This window comes from Simochromis diagramma, unplaced genomic scaffold, assembly GCF_900408965.1.
Source record: "Simochromis diagramma unplaced genomic scaffold, fSimDia1.1 OVJJ01000402.1, whole genome shotgun sequence".
NCBI classification, from domain to species: domain Eukaryota; kingdom Metazoa; phylum Chordata; class Actinopteri; order Cichliformes; family Cichlidae; genus Simochromis; species Simochromis diagramma.
The window spans coordinates 5,665,921-5,682,018 of NW_024386972.1; the positions used below are offsets into that span (position 1 = coordinate 5,665,921).

The window sequence follows — 16,098 nt, forward strand, 5'->3', positions numbered from 1 at the left end:
TAACACCTCCTCTTGTTCAGCACCCAAAGTCGAAGGATAGCTCTGGCCTTTCAATGGAAGAAAGTGCTAGATTTGTCAGTGTTGTATAATATAACCAATTCTCAGTGTCCATGTTTGTTTGGGAACGATCGGAATTGTCTACATTTACTGTGAGGGACACAATTGGCGTCAAACATGCGTAAAAACCAACGCTATCCAAGCAGGGAACCACCGAGAAAGGAATTATCGCCGCTCATCTGAGGCCAATCTCCATTATTTTTGTCAAATAAGGAAACATAACACAGCTAGCAAGCTAACGTTAGCTCCGCATATATCTAGACGAGTCTTCACACAGAAAGCTGAGATTTTAGCAGATAATCAGGATTGGATCTACAATCGCACAGCAGCAGGAAAACGTAAGTAGCACGCTTGTATCTGCGCTAACGTCATTAGCATTAGTTTGACAGTTCCAGCGACAGCTAACTGTGAAGCTAATAGCTAACGTTAGCTCACATCAACACAGTAGTAAACGGGCCTTACGTGGAGGGAACAGTGTTAAGTGGAAGGGATTTCTGCATGTGGTATTTCCAGAGCCAGCCGGTTGGTTCATGCTACACAGGTAGATCAAAATAAAACCTGAAACAATGAGCTGAAGTTTTAAAGTAACTTGGTTACCCTAAGCGTTAGCTCGGCTACCTCATGGTAGTTGTAGTAATGTAATATATTTAAAGAAAGTGCCAAAGAGCGTCCTTATTTTAGTAATGTAATGTTTGGTGGGTAACTCTACCAATCTTCGATATGCTCCAAGCAGACGTGCATTGGAGTGTCTCTGGGTACTCCATGTTCTCATGTGTATGCAGGGCGGTTATAAGGGCAGGGTTCCCCCTATTAGTGTGCAGTGTCTTTAGTCAAAGCCAAAAAGGCATTCAGATGGCATTTAATTTAATGTAAACAGGCAAGATTTATTGATATTTAGCAATAATGTTTCGCTGCGACAACTGTACGGCTCCTCCCCACACTTCACTGATTTCCCACTGCTCATTATTTACAACAGGACCACTGATACTGGATTTTGGGCCGTTTTTAGTGAGTACCTACAATAGAATCTTTGCAACTCTAAACATTTTTAATTTGACGAACTAGTGAGCTACTTGCTAGACCTGCGATAAATGAGTAAAGCATGTGATAACATCGTTCATAATTGCAATGATGACATGATTTGGAATAAATAAACAGGCACTGAACTGTGAATGTGGCTTGTACAGTTCAGCTCAGGGTTGTACCTAAGTTTCTGCAGGGCTCTAGGCGCTCAAGTTGAAGTTGGGAGGTGGTGGAGGTCCATCTCTCCATACAGAGGTGTGGCTAATCGCCTGTGGTGCTGTGATATCAGTCTGTTTATTACTGACTATGGCGCAAAATAATAATACTTTGGGATATGATGTGTTGATAAGATAAATACATTCTTAACTTTTACTACTTTTTCTTTACATTTTATGTAAAGACAATTTTAATTCTTTAAACAACAAAAATTAGGACAGAAGTATAGTCTGATATAACCAAGTTAATTTGCTGGTGAATCAGCAGTGAATATTTGAATAAATGTAAAATGTTACTAAAGTGCATAATATTTGTAATATGAAATCTAGAGTAAAATATGGCAAACATTAACAGTACACACATCAGCGATCTTTATCCTTCTTGTACTGTTACTAACGTGGATTCACTGCTTGTCAAGGCTCGAGAGAGAGCGCTATTAAAAATACTTGGCAAACTAACCTGGGAGTTGTGATACATGGGCTGGGTTGTAATGATTCATATTTAAACACACTCACCATGGCTGTGTAAAACAAATGGTAGTTTGTTAAGATTGCTTTTCTCCATGTTTAAGCTTCAGGTGGTTTAGTGTTTTGGTTTTACTTACAGAGACTTTGATTGGATGGTGTATACAGTAATACTGATATAGACATGATAATAATGGTTAATAGTGTTGGATTTTTGTACTTACTATTTTAAGGGACATGGTTAAGTATATATGAGGCTCTTTGAATATAATGTGTACTGATGAGGCCTGTCAAAAATATGTGAAATCAACTGTGATAACACATTACAATTCCTCCTTAAAGAGTACCAGTCAAGCTATTTATCTTGCACATTAAAAAAAGCAAGAGTTGGCTCAGAGTGGATTCCAGTCGAGGTAAAATTTACAAAAACACAAGCTGAAGTTTGTGCAAGTTTGTGAGTAAGACTCTGCAAGTATGGAGGTGATAGATGCAAAGCGCTTTTAAAATAAGTAACATTTAAAAATCAGTCATGTGTTTCAAAAGTTGGCAGTGCAACTGAGCTGTCTTCATTTGTACCAGCTTGAAGTCTAGCAGCCGACTAACTAGTAAGTAATATAAACTTTAGTTGTCATTCTGCTTAAGTCGTCTAGTACTTGGAAAGTTTCTGTAGTTTTGTGTTTGTCCTTCATGCTTCGGTTGATTTGTGGTACAGCAAAGTCGGATAGCTACGTTCTTAGAAATATTTTACAGGTGTTGCACATGTTCCAGGCTTTGTAAGTACATTGTGGGTCCGTTGTCATAAGACAGTTGTCTTGAATGTACTGTGGGTTGCTCTGATATAGACAAAGGTTAGTTGTTAAACATTGCGGTAGATATACAGGAGGAACTTGTGACCATCCCTTAATCATGCTGTTTTTCGTTGATGTGGTAATAAAATGGCACAATGACTTTGTGTTTGTGGGAGTTACAGTTAACTAATGCATGGTGTTACTTTTTTGCTACCATCAGTTACACTCTTACCTCTTTAGCTTTGCTCGCTGTTTTTCTAACAATGCAAAATGTATTGTTCAGAAAACAGTCAAGTAAATATTGCTAGATATTATTTGTTTTTTGTGGTGTTTTTTTTTCTTTTTTGTGTGTGTGTGTGTGTGGGGGGGGGGTGTTGTTGTTTTGTTGTTTTGTTTTTATACTTCTACATGTTCCAGTTAAGGGCATCCCGTCAGCAGCGGTCATCCATGCAGCCCTTCTTCCTTAAAAGAAATGTAAAAAATATATATATGTATGTGTTATATATATATTAGGGCTGTTCGATATAACCATATATATCGGATGACGATATAAAAACGTCTATCGTTTCATTTTACGTTATCGTTTGTTTCTTGGTGTCGCAAAATAAACTGTTTACGGCAATATTGTTTCATCGTTTTGATGGTCACTGTAGTGGCTATATTAATTTCTTAAAGTTCTCTCTTTCTCTTATATTTAATATAACCACACTACGGACGGACAAGCGCCTGTTTTTTGCGTTGCCATTAGCAACAACAACGGTAAAACCATCGCGTGTCCGCCTGTTTATTTTCCACATAAACCTTTCACAATAAAGCTCAAGATCCTGTTGAGACTTTTCAAAATAAACTGAATCACGTGAAAGAGTATGCAGAGTTTTTACGGATGAGAAGCAAAAAAGAGCCGCCAGGTGCTAAAAAAGAAACCTTCGACTCAAACGTTAGAACAGGCTTTTCCCCGCAGCACACCGTGTAATAAATACTCACAAAGAAAACGGCGGCCGTTACAACTTATGTCTAAAAATGCATCCTTTAATGCATCGGTTAAAACACTCAACTCCAGCTACATGACGCCCAGCTGGAAACACTTCACGCAAGTCGAGCTGCCCGAGTTTCACAGAATTTACAGAAAATCTTAAATCTTTGTGATTTGTATCGTTATTGGGACGATAGATGTCTTATATCGGGATATGAGATTTTGGTCATATCACACAGTCCTAATATATATATATTCATCTTAACAAACGTTAGGCCATTACTGAACTTTAAAAATGTATTTAAAGTTCAGTATTTGTACTCTAGCTTGACAATTAACAAATGAAAAGCAAATAAGTGAATGGAAAAAAAGAGGTTGAGATGGTGGAGCACACAGGGTTGTATGGTAGGGAGTTGAGGCCATTTTGTACCCGCCACTGTTGCCTTCATGAACAGTGTATATCTAAAGTGATGTCTCAACTATTGGCGCGAGCCGTGCTTTGGTGTTGTTACGCCTTGTCATGCATGTCTGCGTTTTTGTAACCTTGTGTGGCTGCATTGAAGACATGAATATACAGTCGGGTTGGTTTCTATCACCATTTCAGTGATATCGGTATAAGAGCTCAGAGATTTGCAGATCATGGAGAGGAAAATGCTGCAACCACTTGAAAAGATTAGACTTTCTGAGAAAAAGTTTTTGGAGGAAAAATAAACCTCAACTATTCCAGCATTGGCACTAATGGGGACCTTTTCTCTGAAGGGTGGCACCTATTGTTCAGGAGAATACTGCAGTGAATCCGGCGCTTCAAGTATATATATTTAATGTGGCTTTTGTGACATTGAAACAATAAATAGGCCATTAGGGTTTCTTTTTTAAACTGTAAAGACTAGGCTGATGTCCATATGTCAAGAGGGACTACACCATGGAATAAAAACTGACCATCAAATGTCTCCTAGATTGGGTAAGGCACATGTGTAATATGAACTTTACTGGTGGATCAACACATTTTTAGCTTGCGGCATTTATCATATATTCAGAGATGAAGGGAGCTCGAAGCAACTGATAATCCCTTCACAGTTTCAATAATGAAACCTTGACAGTTTTACTTCCTCCAGATAGGTCTCGTTGAACAAAGTCTCTCCTTTAGTCATCTTGGAGGCGAGTGATTTTCAGAAACCTTTGCGGTGAAAACGAAAGCAAAAGAGTACGTTTTTCATGCTGATATTTTTATTTTATAATTGGCGAAAGACAAAATCAATTGATTAATCTGATTAATTGAACTAAGGACTAACCTGATGAGTTCTTCTCTGACTTTGCCCTTTGCCTTTTCTTTCCACGACAAAGGAAAAGACGGCTACAGTTTGCATTCACAGTGAAGCTCTGGACACAAGTTTATCAGTAGCTTCTTGTGCATTTTATACACTCTGCTTTACTGCAGAGGTGTGTCAAAGTTAAAACTGATGATAAATTCAAAAATAATTATCAGATATGTACCGTGTGGTGTTGAAATTTAGCCACCCTGCCCACCTTCTCTATTATATCAGATGGCGATAAGGTATCCAGGTGACCAGTAAATGACATCACTTAGTTGGGCTTGTGCTCCGCTCGTCAGATATGAGATGAGTTCAGTTTATTTCACCTGAGTCAGCACTCACTGTGCAAAGTCACAAGCAGCAGATGAAACCCAGTGTCAGTGAAAGACTGAAGATAGTTAACAAGATTATTTTAGAGTTTAACAGATCTTATCAGCTTTAGCTGTGCACTGGTAGAAACTGTAGGCATCGAGTTGACCGCATTGATCCTCCATTGTAGAGAGCAGTTTGCACTGCTTTAGTGAATAATCTGAAAGCCACTAACTGCTAAATGTGTGGTGGCTTACAGCACAGCAGAGCTGCATATGTGCAGATTTGCACATAGAAGGAGAAGAGGAAGGCAGACAGAGTGACGGTTAAAGAGAAAGCAATGTGCATCTGTACCAGCAGGAGAGGGCTGAGTCATGCATAACCTCAGTCACATGAATGAATGATTTACCTCCAATAGTGGACATTTGAACATTTCCATGATTTTTTTTTTTTTTTTTTTTTTAAATTTCATTGTTAACAGTTAAGAGGAAAACAGTTCCTATTAATGATGTTTGTCTGAGAAAATAGATAAATTATTAAACATCCCCAGTGCATAAGCCTTGTTAGGAAAGTGAAAGCAGGTGTTTTGCTGTTAATAGTGCTGCATTGATGTTTGTGCTTTATAATACTCGTCTAATATTAATCAAAATTACAGAAAGTAAATTCTAATTCGAGTTTTAATCAGAATTCTAGAAATCAATATGGTTTCGTTGTAAAGGCTGGAATTTTTTTAAAGCTTTATTTACACTGTGTTTGATCATATTGGACACAATGTTGAGACCAGCAGAGTTTGAAAAAGTTGGATGTTGGATGTTCTTGGCTTGTAAAGTAATGCTTAAGCTTGGATTCGGTTATCTTTGATTCATAGTTTTGCTTTAAATCTGCAGCGTAGCCTAAGGTGGACCTTCCCAGATCTCAACAACTGTGATAAGCATGATACGTCCATGAAACAAAATGTTATAGGTTGTATTTGTTTCTAGCTTGCTCATTATGATTCTCTGCCTGAGTAATAATATGGTGTTTTCCTCGTTATCATAGCTTGTGTGTACATGCGTGCATGTGTGTGGTTTTCTTTTTTACATTTCTCTTCTTCCTTCCAGTTTATGTTCCATTTCCTGCACTTTGAGATGGTTACCAGGCTTGACTTGTTAGCGTCTTTGAAGGTAGATAATCTCTGTGTTGGTTTGTTGGTCATCCATCATGATTTGTCTGCAGTCAAGACTGTAGATGAAGGAAATATCTTGGTCACAATTTTTGTTTGCTGCCATCTCAAGTCTAAATATTCAGTTAGTTACCGAATAAAAATGGGATTTTTTTTATACAGTTAAAAAAACAAAACCTTGCCAACATAAAAATAGAAGCAAATTTAAAATATCTATAATTCTGCCATCTTGCTACATTAGATCTGCTGCTAGCTGGTGTTGTCCTGTGGGGATGTGAAGAGAACTAGACCCAGCTGACTGGACCATAGATCGACTCATTGTCATGATATCAAATATAGCGTTTTGCCTCAGGACGAGATTGATATCTAATCTAATAGCCCTTTTGCACTTGATTCTTCTTGGGTTGGTCTGATCGTTTTTGTTTTTTTTACATTTTATTTAATACTTTGTACTTTTTTTTTTTTTTAAACTACCTACTTGGCTGAGGTTCCAAGCATTCTGATCCAATAATGTGCCGTCAACAGACTACATGCCACTATTTAGCTAGTTGGTGGCATCGCTCGACGAATCATGAGAGCGTCTCCTTCACTAAAATCAAAACTGCCATTTTTGAAACTCGGCAATGAGGGTAATAGCTACACAAAAAACAACACCATGGTCCCAGAGTCTGACAGAAAGCCATACACCGTGCAGTAGGTATTCCATCGACTCGCCGTCCTCCTTTGTTGTGGCATTCATATGGCATACAAATTATATCACAGGACCTTCAGCCACGTTGCTATAATGACTCCACACACATTAGGTGGTAGTGAGTTCCAATGGAAAACGACGGAAACGTTCGAGTCGAGGCGGATCGGTACTAGTGAAAAAGAGCTATAAGTACTGGATTGGTGCTTTTCTTTTAGTTGTATTCTTTCTGTGGTTCCTGCCTCAGATTTTATGAGTCTTGTTAAGTATTAGGCTTTGATTTTGCGGTGTGCGGCGGTAGACGGCCCATGGCCCATTTCCATGCTCTTGTCTTGAAGGATTGCAGAAACCTGCCAGTTTGACTTTAGTTTTTTGTAACACCTGTTTTCTTTAAAAGCACTTTGACAGTGTAAAATGTTACCTGTGAGCTTTGTACACCAAAGTTATTTTTGCTGTCATTCAGGAGGTGTAATGCCCCTCTCTGAAGCAATCTGCTGCAGATTAGTGCACAAAGGGCAGATGAACAAAAGTTGGATATGTGAACCTTTTGTTCTGTGTGTAATAAAAGAAATGTAAAGCTTAAAAATGCCTTCAGTACAGGCCTTTGTTAAGAATATCAGATAAGATAAACAAGACTATATAAACATGTAACCTTATGTTCAGGGGTATGAGTAGATATAACATAAAGGTGTGGCCAGTATTGTTGCTCCGGACCACTTACACAACAGGAGCTATTTCCCTATTCGGGGTATGCTTGCTTCAAAGTCCGTAACTCAAGACTGAATGCTTCCCCGCAGTTTGACGAGGCTGTCCCGTACCAGAGGCTCCTCCAAATGCAGCTGTGAAATTTGACACGCCGTATCCTCTTCAGTCCTCACTTACTATCCCACAGTCCTCCCTGAGCTGTTAGTTTAATGGTGCTTTCACATGGCTCCCTTTCACAATGTAAATATGAAGGAATATCACAAGATCGAGTTATATTTATCAGTAATTTTCCTTTTGGTGGTCATCAATTCAACATGTGGATTGAAAGATCCAGGAAAGTGTAAATGATGTAAGATAGCCATATTATTCTTGCTAGCTCCTTTTATGCTAATAAGCAGAGAGGTGAAAAAACTCAGTATTCTAGTATTGCGTTTGTTGATCCTTCATTAATTTATTATTTTTTTTAATAAGTTAAATATATTTAACGTATTTAAATGAGTGCACAGTCTGCGTAAGACTCTCTGGCGGCCATATATGCTCACAAGACAAGCCAGGCAAAGCCCAAATGGACCAGTGACATGCTTTACAACTTCAGTGAGAGAATAAAGTAAGATGACCCTTAGGAGGACAGAACGGTGAAGCAGAATTAGAGGTTGGGTTGGTTCGCTTGTTACCACCCATCTTATGTTGCAGAATTAACCTGCTTTGAAGCAATTTACACCAGAGATGAGAGGTCAGCATGCAGGAAATCACCGCCTGCTGACTTCTTTGGAAAGTTGTGTCACTATTCCTGGAAGATCCCGTGGACCTCAGTTGGCAGATATTTTCTTTTTCTTTTTCTAACTGAGCATCCATATGAAATAGATTCATTATGACTTTTTATTTTTTTGCCTTCTACACGCTAGCAGTTTGAAAACAATTTTCTTGTTCTGAGCCTTAACATCAATAGCTAAAACCTGGATATAAATTTAAATTTTTTATTTGTTCTTTGTTTAATCTCACACTGTTTAACACCACCAGGATTGCAGCTGAACAACTATAGTTAAAACTGTATTGCATATGATAACAAAACATTGGTGTTGGAGATGTTAAATGATAAATGTAACAACATATTTAATCAATGAGATCTCTTAATATTAAAAAAGAGCGCAAATTCAACAGTGTTGTACTGTAAACAGTACTGTAGTACATGAAGGAAATCTGTCTGCATGACTTTTGGGCTTAAGTTGTAAGAAGTAAAATACAGAAATCTGTTACTTAATTTCTTTGGAGTATAAATGGCCATGGAGATGGTCTTGCTGTACAAGTTGTCCAACAAACTAAAAATGCAGTTAAAAGTCCAAAATTAATGTCGTCCTTCACATTATCCTAAACCATCCAATGGGCCAGATTGGAGTCTCTGTTGGGGTAATTCTGGCCCCTGTCCCTTAGGTTTGACACCCCTGATCAAAGTCTGTGTTGGTTCTCAGTCATCAAGGCCGTGGTAGTCTAAGGAGTTTGGAAAATAAAGCAACTGGACTTATTCTGAACTTTTAGTAAGTTTGTATGAACTTAAAAATGTATAGATGGATTTAAAAACTAAAAGAAAATTAGTAATAATAGTTACATCTTCACATTAGAACCATGACAGTGATAATTCTGTAAACTTTTACTGTTGGTACTTTTCACTGCTTTGATTCCAGGGTTTGGATAGACTTTATTAGAACCTATAGTGTTTTGTTTTTTTTTTTATCACACAGACGACATTACCTATCTTACTGTTCTTCCTTTGCTGCCAGAACCTGTATACTCCCAGCACTGGCTCTTTCATGTGAAACTGTGCGTTAAGTTATGAAGTGAGTAACTTTTGTGTGACAGCTTGGTGGGGCTGTAAGTAAACTCGGATAAGGAAAAGGTATTCAGAGTATGCTGAACTTGTATAATAGTACAGGCACCAAGAAAAAAAAAAACGGGGAGTTATTTGTGGGAATACCAATCATTTAAATGTATGTTTGTTTTTTCGAAGTTGATGTTAGTAAATAATAGTAATGTTAAGATAATGCGCTAGCTTGTATTTAGTCTCTCTTAGTGGTACTACTGCATTTGTGCTGAAGCTTGTGCATGTGCATACATGCAAACTGATGCTTACACATGCTAATTTAAATAAATGAGGAAGAAATGCAAATATGACAATCAGCTTGTTAAGTACCCAGCAAAGAGACTTCAACTCCACCATCTTGGACCTCACAGCAGGTAATGATTGTTCCTGTTCTACTCATCAACTTCAGCATAGCAGCATCACGTCATCACCTACACTAGGTTCTGGCTAGAGTGAGTGCTCACAGCAATTAAGATGGTGGAGTTTAAGTCAGAGATTCAAGACAGCTAAATGATACAGAAGACTGCCACAACAGCAAACTGACCTACCTGGCAGTAAGGAAATGCTATACTTTAAGAACTGTCAGTGGAAAGATTGAACTTTCAAAACTATATCAGTTTTAAGACCATTATGTAAATAAAATAAAATAAAAATATACTTGGGTGGCCATTAGTATACCTGAGTGGCAAGTGTATATTTGGAAAATACTGCTCGCTGCCTCCTTCAGTCTGTGTCCTGTTTATTTGCTAGGCAGCAACTTTGTTCTGTGGCTTTGCTCTTCACAGAAGTTAAATATAATGGTTTGTTATATTTTGTAAATGTCAAGAAAGTTTATAAACAGTACCTTGGAAAAACTTGTCAATGAAGCAGGCTTATGTTTTCCAGCAGCAGTATAAAGCCCCAAGGGCTGGGCTATTGGTAATCACCAGGCAACTGACTAACTGGCTGTGTCCTCTTTAACCATCTTAAAAGTAATCCCTTATTGTGCTCTCTATAAAGACACTGTTATTTATCAAGGCAGGAGCACATGTCAATTTGTATTACTCAACAAAAATTGGATATTGGAAATACTGAGTTTTTCCTTATAAAATAAAAAGAATAAAATAGGACTGTGATTTTAAACAGCCATTTTTGAAGTGGGGTTTAAGTTATTCAAGTCTAAAATGCATAGACTTCTGTTAGGTCAGGTAACACAGGTTTCTTAGCTTTGACAGTCACTCCCAAAAGAGTGGTTTTGAGCCAAGGTAAACCTTTTATAGACGGGAAGCAGTGTAAAGGTCTTGAAGTTCCTGGAGCGAATGAAATGTCTTAAATCTTCTTCTTATTAACATGTAAAGTTGTAACCAACCTTCACACACATTTATATAAATCAGTCGGATTAGGTGAAAACCAGTGTGTTATAGTGTATATATGGATAATGCTGAAACCTGTGAGCTACTATTATTGAACAGGATAGCTGTTTCGTATGAATGTGGCTGCTCTGAGCACAGCATTTGGACTCTCTGCAGCATTATGTAATCCCCGACCTTCCACTTCCCTTTTCAAAGCCAGTGGTTTTTGGCAGGCGTGTGTTTCAGCATCGGGGGTGACTGTTTCGACCTGTGGTTACTGTATGCGCGATAGCAGTTTTAAGGGGGGGTTAAGTAGTTGAGAGTTGCTAGTTTCAGTTTGATGTCATAGTCCAGATATTTCCCGGCTTTTCTCTTCTCTGTGTACGTGTTTTTTGCCAGCAGTTTATTAACAGCCATTATCAGCCAGAGATACCTCATCATATCTGCATGTGTTCTTGCAGTCTGCATGTCTCCTTTCAGGGCTGGCTGCTGCAACTGCTTTAATGGATGGATGATGCAACTCCTCTCTCTTCTCCCTACCAAGCAGCTGAGAGTGTGTGTGTATTTCTTTTAGACAGAGAAAGACATAGAGAGGGGGATGTCGCTGAATGAAGCCTAGGCTGGATGTTTGCACTGCAGGGTGGGTGGTTGCTAGGCAATAGCAGTGTGTTTGTTTTATTTTTAGAGAGAATCACTGTGGGTGAACATAACACGTTTGTCCCTTTCTCATAGCACATCTAAGTGCTTTTTCTTAACATACAGTACATTAAAATACAGGCTACACAAGAGTGGAAAATATGAGCTTAATTTAGAAAATCTAGTTGTCATAATCACGTAGCAAGAAAGCAGTTTAAAAAAATGTCAATGGCATGGTTCAACTCCTCACCCTAGTCATGAAATCTAAACCATCCTGGCGTATTTATAGAGTATCTTTTTCTCGCACATAGACTATGACACTGCACGCATGCGCAGAGCAGACACAAACGCACACACACACATACGTGAAACCAGCTGTAGTCACTCCTTGCACGTACCAACCTTTTTTGGGCACATGGCCGTCACGCTGTGTGTCTTTGTGTGTGTGTGTGCGAGTGTGCGAACTCATGTGGGAAGTAACACCCAGTGAAAAGTCAATATGCAGTCAAGACTCTTTTGATTTTTATAGCTTTTCATTGATTTCGAGATCTCGTGAGTGTAACACCAACCATGCGTTTTGTGAATCGCCCCATACTGTAGCAGTTGCTCACATTTAGGTCTGAATTGATTCATGCGAAGAGAAAATACCAGAGAAAAGTAAAAGGAAGGTTTTGGAGACTGTAGTGGGTATCATGATCTAGCCACCAATTTTCATATTGGTATCCCAGCTACCATAGGGCGAGAGGCAGGGTACACCCTGGACAGTTCACCAATCTGATGATTTTTTTAGTATGTTCTTATTTTTAGACTAGTCAGCTATTGTTTCCTTGTCTGCTTTAAATAATTTGTAAATTAGTTGCTAGAAACGTTCCTAATTTCAACATTAGAGGTTAAAACATATCCAGCTTTTTTAGTCTCAATAGCAGTGCGTTTACCTTGGATTTGGCCTTTGGCCAGTACTGAGTGCTGTGCCAGTAATTAATTGGCTTTATTCCTAGTTATGATGAAGACATGGGGATCATTATTAAATGTTGAAGGCTTTAACTAAATATTGTTTAGTAAATGGACAGAAGAACAAAAATAGTGTTGATTTAACAACTTCATTTGCACTTTCAGCTTAATGTGAGAGTCTCTCTTGGGTATTGCTGTCATTTGCAGTTATGCAAGTTTTTTTCCCTTCTGTTTGCCCTTTAGGTAAGGGTGTAAGTGTGTGTACTTATTTGACCTTTCCACACACAAACAGTGAACAGTTATGTCAGTTATGTTGACATTTCACTACATTACTGGAGATTTATTTATGGGGTGTATTAACTCTTCACAACTGTCTTTTGGGTCATGCTTATTTTTTCAACAGTCAGCAAGAGTTACCAGAGTTGGGTCTGATGACTTCTTCGTGAACATGGACATTTAACTAGGGACAAACAGCTGTTTGTCTGGTGATTTGGATCTTAGTTTCAGAAGGGTTACAGCCCTACTCTAAGTGCAGTAAAATCTTTGAAGGACATGTCTTCAGCACAACATTATAATGCAGCTTTCCCATTATTTCCAACTCACTTAATCATTCTTTGCCATTAAATCGCGATTAAGATTGAAGTACTGTAATGTAGCAAACCTCAAATAACTGCTGACCCTTTGTAGTGACGTAGCATGGTTTCTCTCATGCTCTGTCATTTACCTTTATAGGTAGTAAACTAGTAAAAGATAGATTAGCAAAGTATAGACTTCAAATGAATCTGCTGTTTTCACAGCTGGTGTGCTAACAGTATAGGGTTTTCCATCAGATAAGTTGAGCCCGACTCAGCTGTTGCAGAAGCAACACACAATGTCCTTGGCAAGGTACAGAGATGACAAAAGCTTGTACATTTCTAGTAGATTGCTTCCTAATGAGCAGTCCTACAGTTTCTCTGCATTTGTTGCATCATAACATAGCATACTTGCTAACTTTCCACTGCAGTAAAATCTCTCCTGATGACATAAACGTCTTCCCACTCTTGGCATCCAAGAAATCGTGGATACACAGGGCCTTGAAATGTTAAGAACTAATGACGTCTGCCCGCCTGACGCCACTGGCTTTAATAATTAAAAGGCTGATTGTGATTAACTCATGGACAAAGAGGTTCTGCGGTTCTTTTTAAGTGAACAAGGTTTATGTTGAGGAAAAGACCAAACACGACTCAAAGTGAGATTTAATTCAGCTCTTGGCAGCAGAGAATCTATGCCCTGCTGATTCAGTAATGCCTCTCCACTTCCCGACAACAAGTTAACTAATGGTATTAGTTACTGTGTGTTCAGAGTGAAAGAGGTTCTGTGTGCTGGGTGAAGCTTCCACAGTGTAATCCTCGACTCTGTGGTTCCTCCTCAGCTATCTTTGTCTTGTCAGGATCTCTGGCTCTCACCCTCCATTGAGTAATTAAAAGCTTTCAGTACTCACGGTATGAAGCAACCTACTGAACTACTGACATCAAAAACCGGTGATTTAGAGAGATTTATAGTACAAAGCACATTATTATGCACTTTAGAATGTTGTGTTCTGTTATAGAACTGCCAAAGTTGTGATCTGTGAACTGAAAATGGCTTTTTATCAAACGTGTATAATAAGATTTATAAATGCAGTCATTAATTGTTTATTTCAGTATTGCTGTTTTCTAAGCATAGTCTGAATAATTCTGGATTATTACATTTTACAACATGGGAGTTAAAGTTTAGAATTTGGAACTAACGTGAAGACCTTCAATGTATAGTTTTTTGGTCAGTATGTGCAGTTATTCATATATGATAACATGCATCAACTTAATGAGTTTATCAGTGCAGAGGGTTTCCCACACAACTGGACTACAGTTAGTTCTATATATCTTTGAACACTAACATGTTCCAGTTATGTACATGGACATAATGTGTAGACTCTTAGCTTTCATTTGAATGTAGGATATCTACATTCAAATTGGATTATGGGTTTAGTTTCAGTTCCTTAACATGTGCCACCCTCTTTTTAAATGGACCAAAGGTAATTGGACAATTGACTCAAGCTATGTCCACACTAACGAAAACGCATCATTTTCTCTCCAGTTTGGCCTCCCATCCACACTGAGACGGTGTTTTCCCTGAAGGAAAACGCAGCGTTTTCAGAACGTTCTCGAAAACGAATACATTTGAACACGATGCTTTCGCGTCACAGTGTAGACAGCGAAAACAGAGACTTTTGAAAACGATGACGCATGTTAGTCATGTGATGCAGTCATGTGACCAATTAAACTAAGATAGCGGAGGGCATTATACAGCAGTTGTTTTGTTTGCTCTCAATTTTGACAGCCCTGTTAAAGATTAATATCAGCTTGTACATGCTTCAGATAGCTTTTCTTCAAATTCTTTAATTCTCACTTGCTTTTGCAACTTTGTATGTTTGTGTTACTCGCAACAACAACTTCACCTCATTGTTAGTCCATTTAAAAAAAACTCTGTGTTTTTCCTTGACATTTTGCCACGACTTTTCAAGTAAATAAATGGCAGACAGAAACGAGGCAGGCCGAATCTTCATGCGTTTCACGCATGCACAGTACTGGAACATAAGTGTTTTCGGCCGTTTCAACGTGGACGCACAACTCTGTGAAAACGCTAGTGTGGACATAGAGTGTTTTCAGACAAAAAATTAAATCTATCCAGGCTAGTGTGGACGTAGCCAAAAAGGCTATTTTATGAGCAGGTGTGGGCAATTCCTATGTTATGTCATTATCAATTAAGCAGAGTTGATTTGAGGTGTGTGCTCACATTTGGAAGATTTTGCTGTGAACAGGGAGTCAACGGAGCTCTCCATACAAAAGCTGAAGGAAAAAAAAAACCTGAGAAACTGTTACAATAGTATGAGTGAGAAAATCTACAGTTGGTACATCCTGAGATAGAAAGAAAGCACTGGTGAACTCAGCAACACAGAGACTTTGATGTCCATGGAAAACAACAGTGGTGGATGATTGCAGAATCATTTCCATAGTAAAGAGAAATGCCTTCACAACAGCCAGCCAAGTGAATAATACTAATAATATCTGTACAACACAGCAGGGCAGTGTGATGGCTTGAGCGTGCATGGCTGCCAGTGGCACTGGGACACTAGTGTTTATTGATGATGTACAGACAGTACAGCAGCAGCTGCTTGAACTCTGAGGTCTTCAGAGACATGCTGTCTGCTCAAATCCAGCTACAGGCATGGAGTTTATTGAAGCGAAGAAGTAGAATATTCTTGAATGGCCAAGTCGGTCACCTGATCTTAACCCAGTTGAGCATGCATTTCACTTGTTGAAGTTTAAACTTTAGACAGAAAGGCCCGCAAACAAGCAGGCCTGGCACAGCATTAAAAGGAGGAAACCCAGCATCTGATGATGTCCGTGAGTGAGCATGGTCAGCAAATGGTTTTTAACGAAGTATTAGAAATTAATGTTTTATTTTCAGCTATTTCATTTGTCCAATTACTTTTGGGCCCCTGAAATAAACGGATTGTGTTAAAAAATGCTTTGTTCATCACATTTGTATGCAATCTTTTTATTCAGCCCCATTCAGCCCTCAGCCCTAAAACTGAAAGTCTGC

At 38.6% G+C, this 16,098-nt stretch overlaps 1 protein-coding gene across 2 annotated transcripts in view; it reads left to right on the plus strand.

Annotated features, from left to right (window-relative positions):
* LOC120737969 (protein phosphatase 1B-like) overlaps nt 1–16,098 on the plus strand; it is a 28,970-nt gene continuing 12,872 nt past the window's right edge. Inside the window, exon 1 of one of the 2 annotated variants that reach the window (XM_040038935.1) lies at nt 1–395. The gene's annotated coding sequence lies outside the window, so the exon portion shown is untranslated. The remainder of the gene's footprint in view (nt 396–16,098) is intronic. The other variant, XM_040038936.1, reaches the window with a different exon arrangement.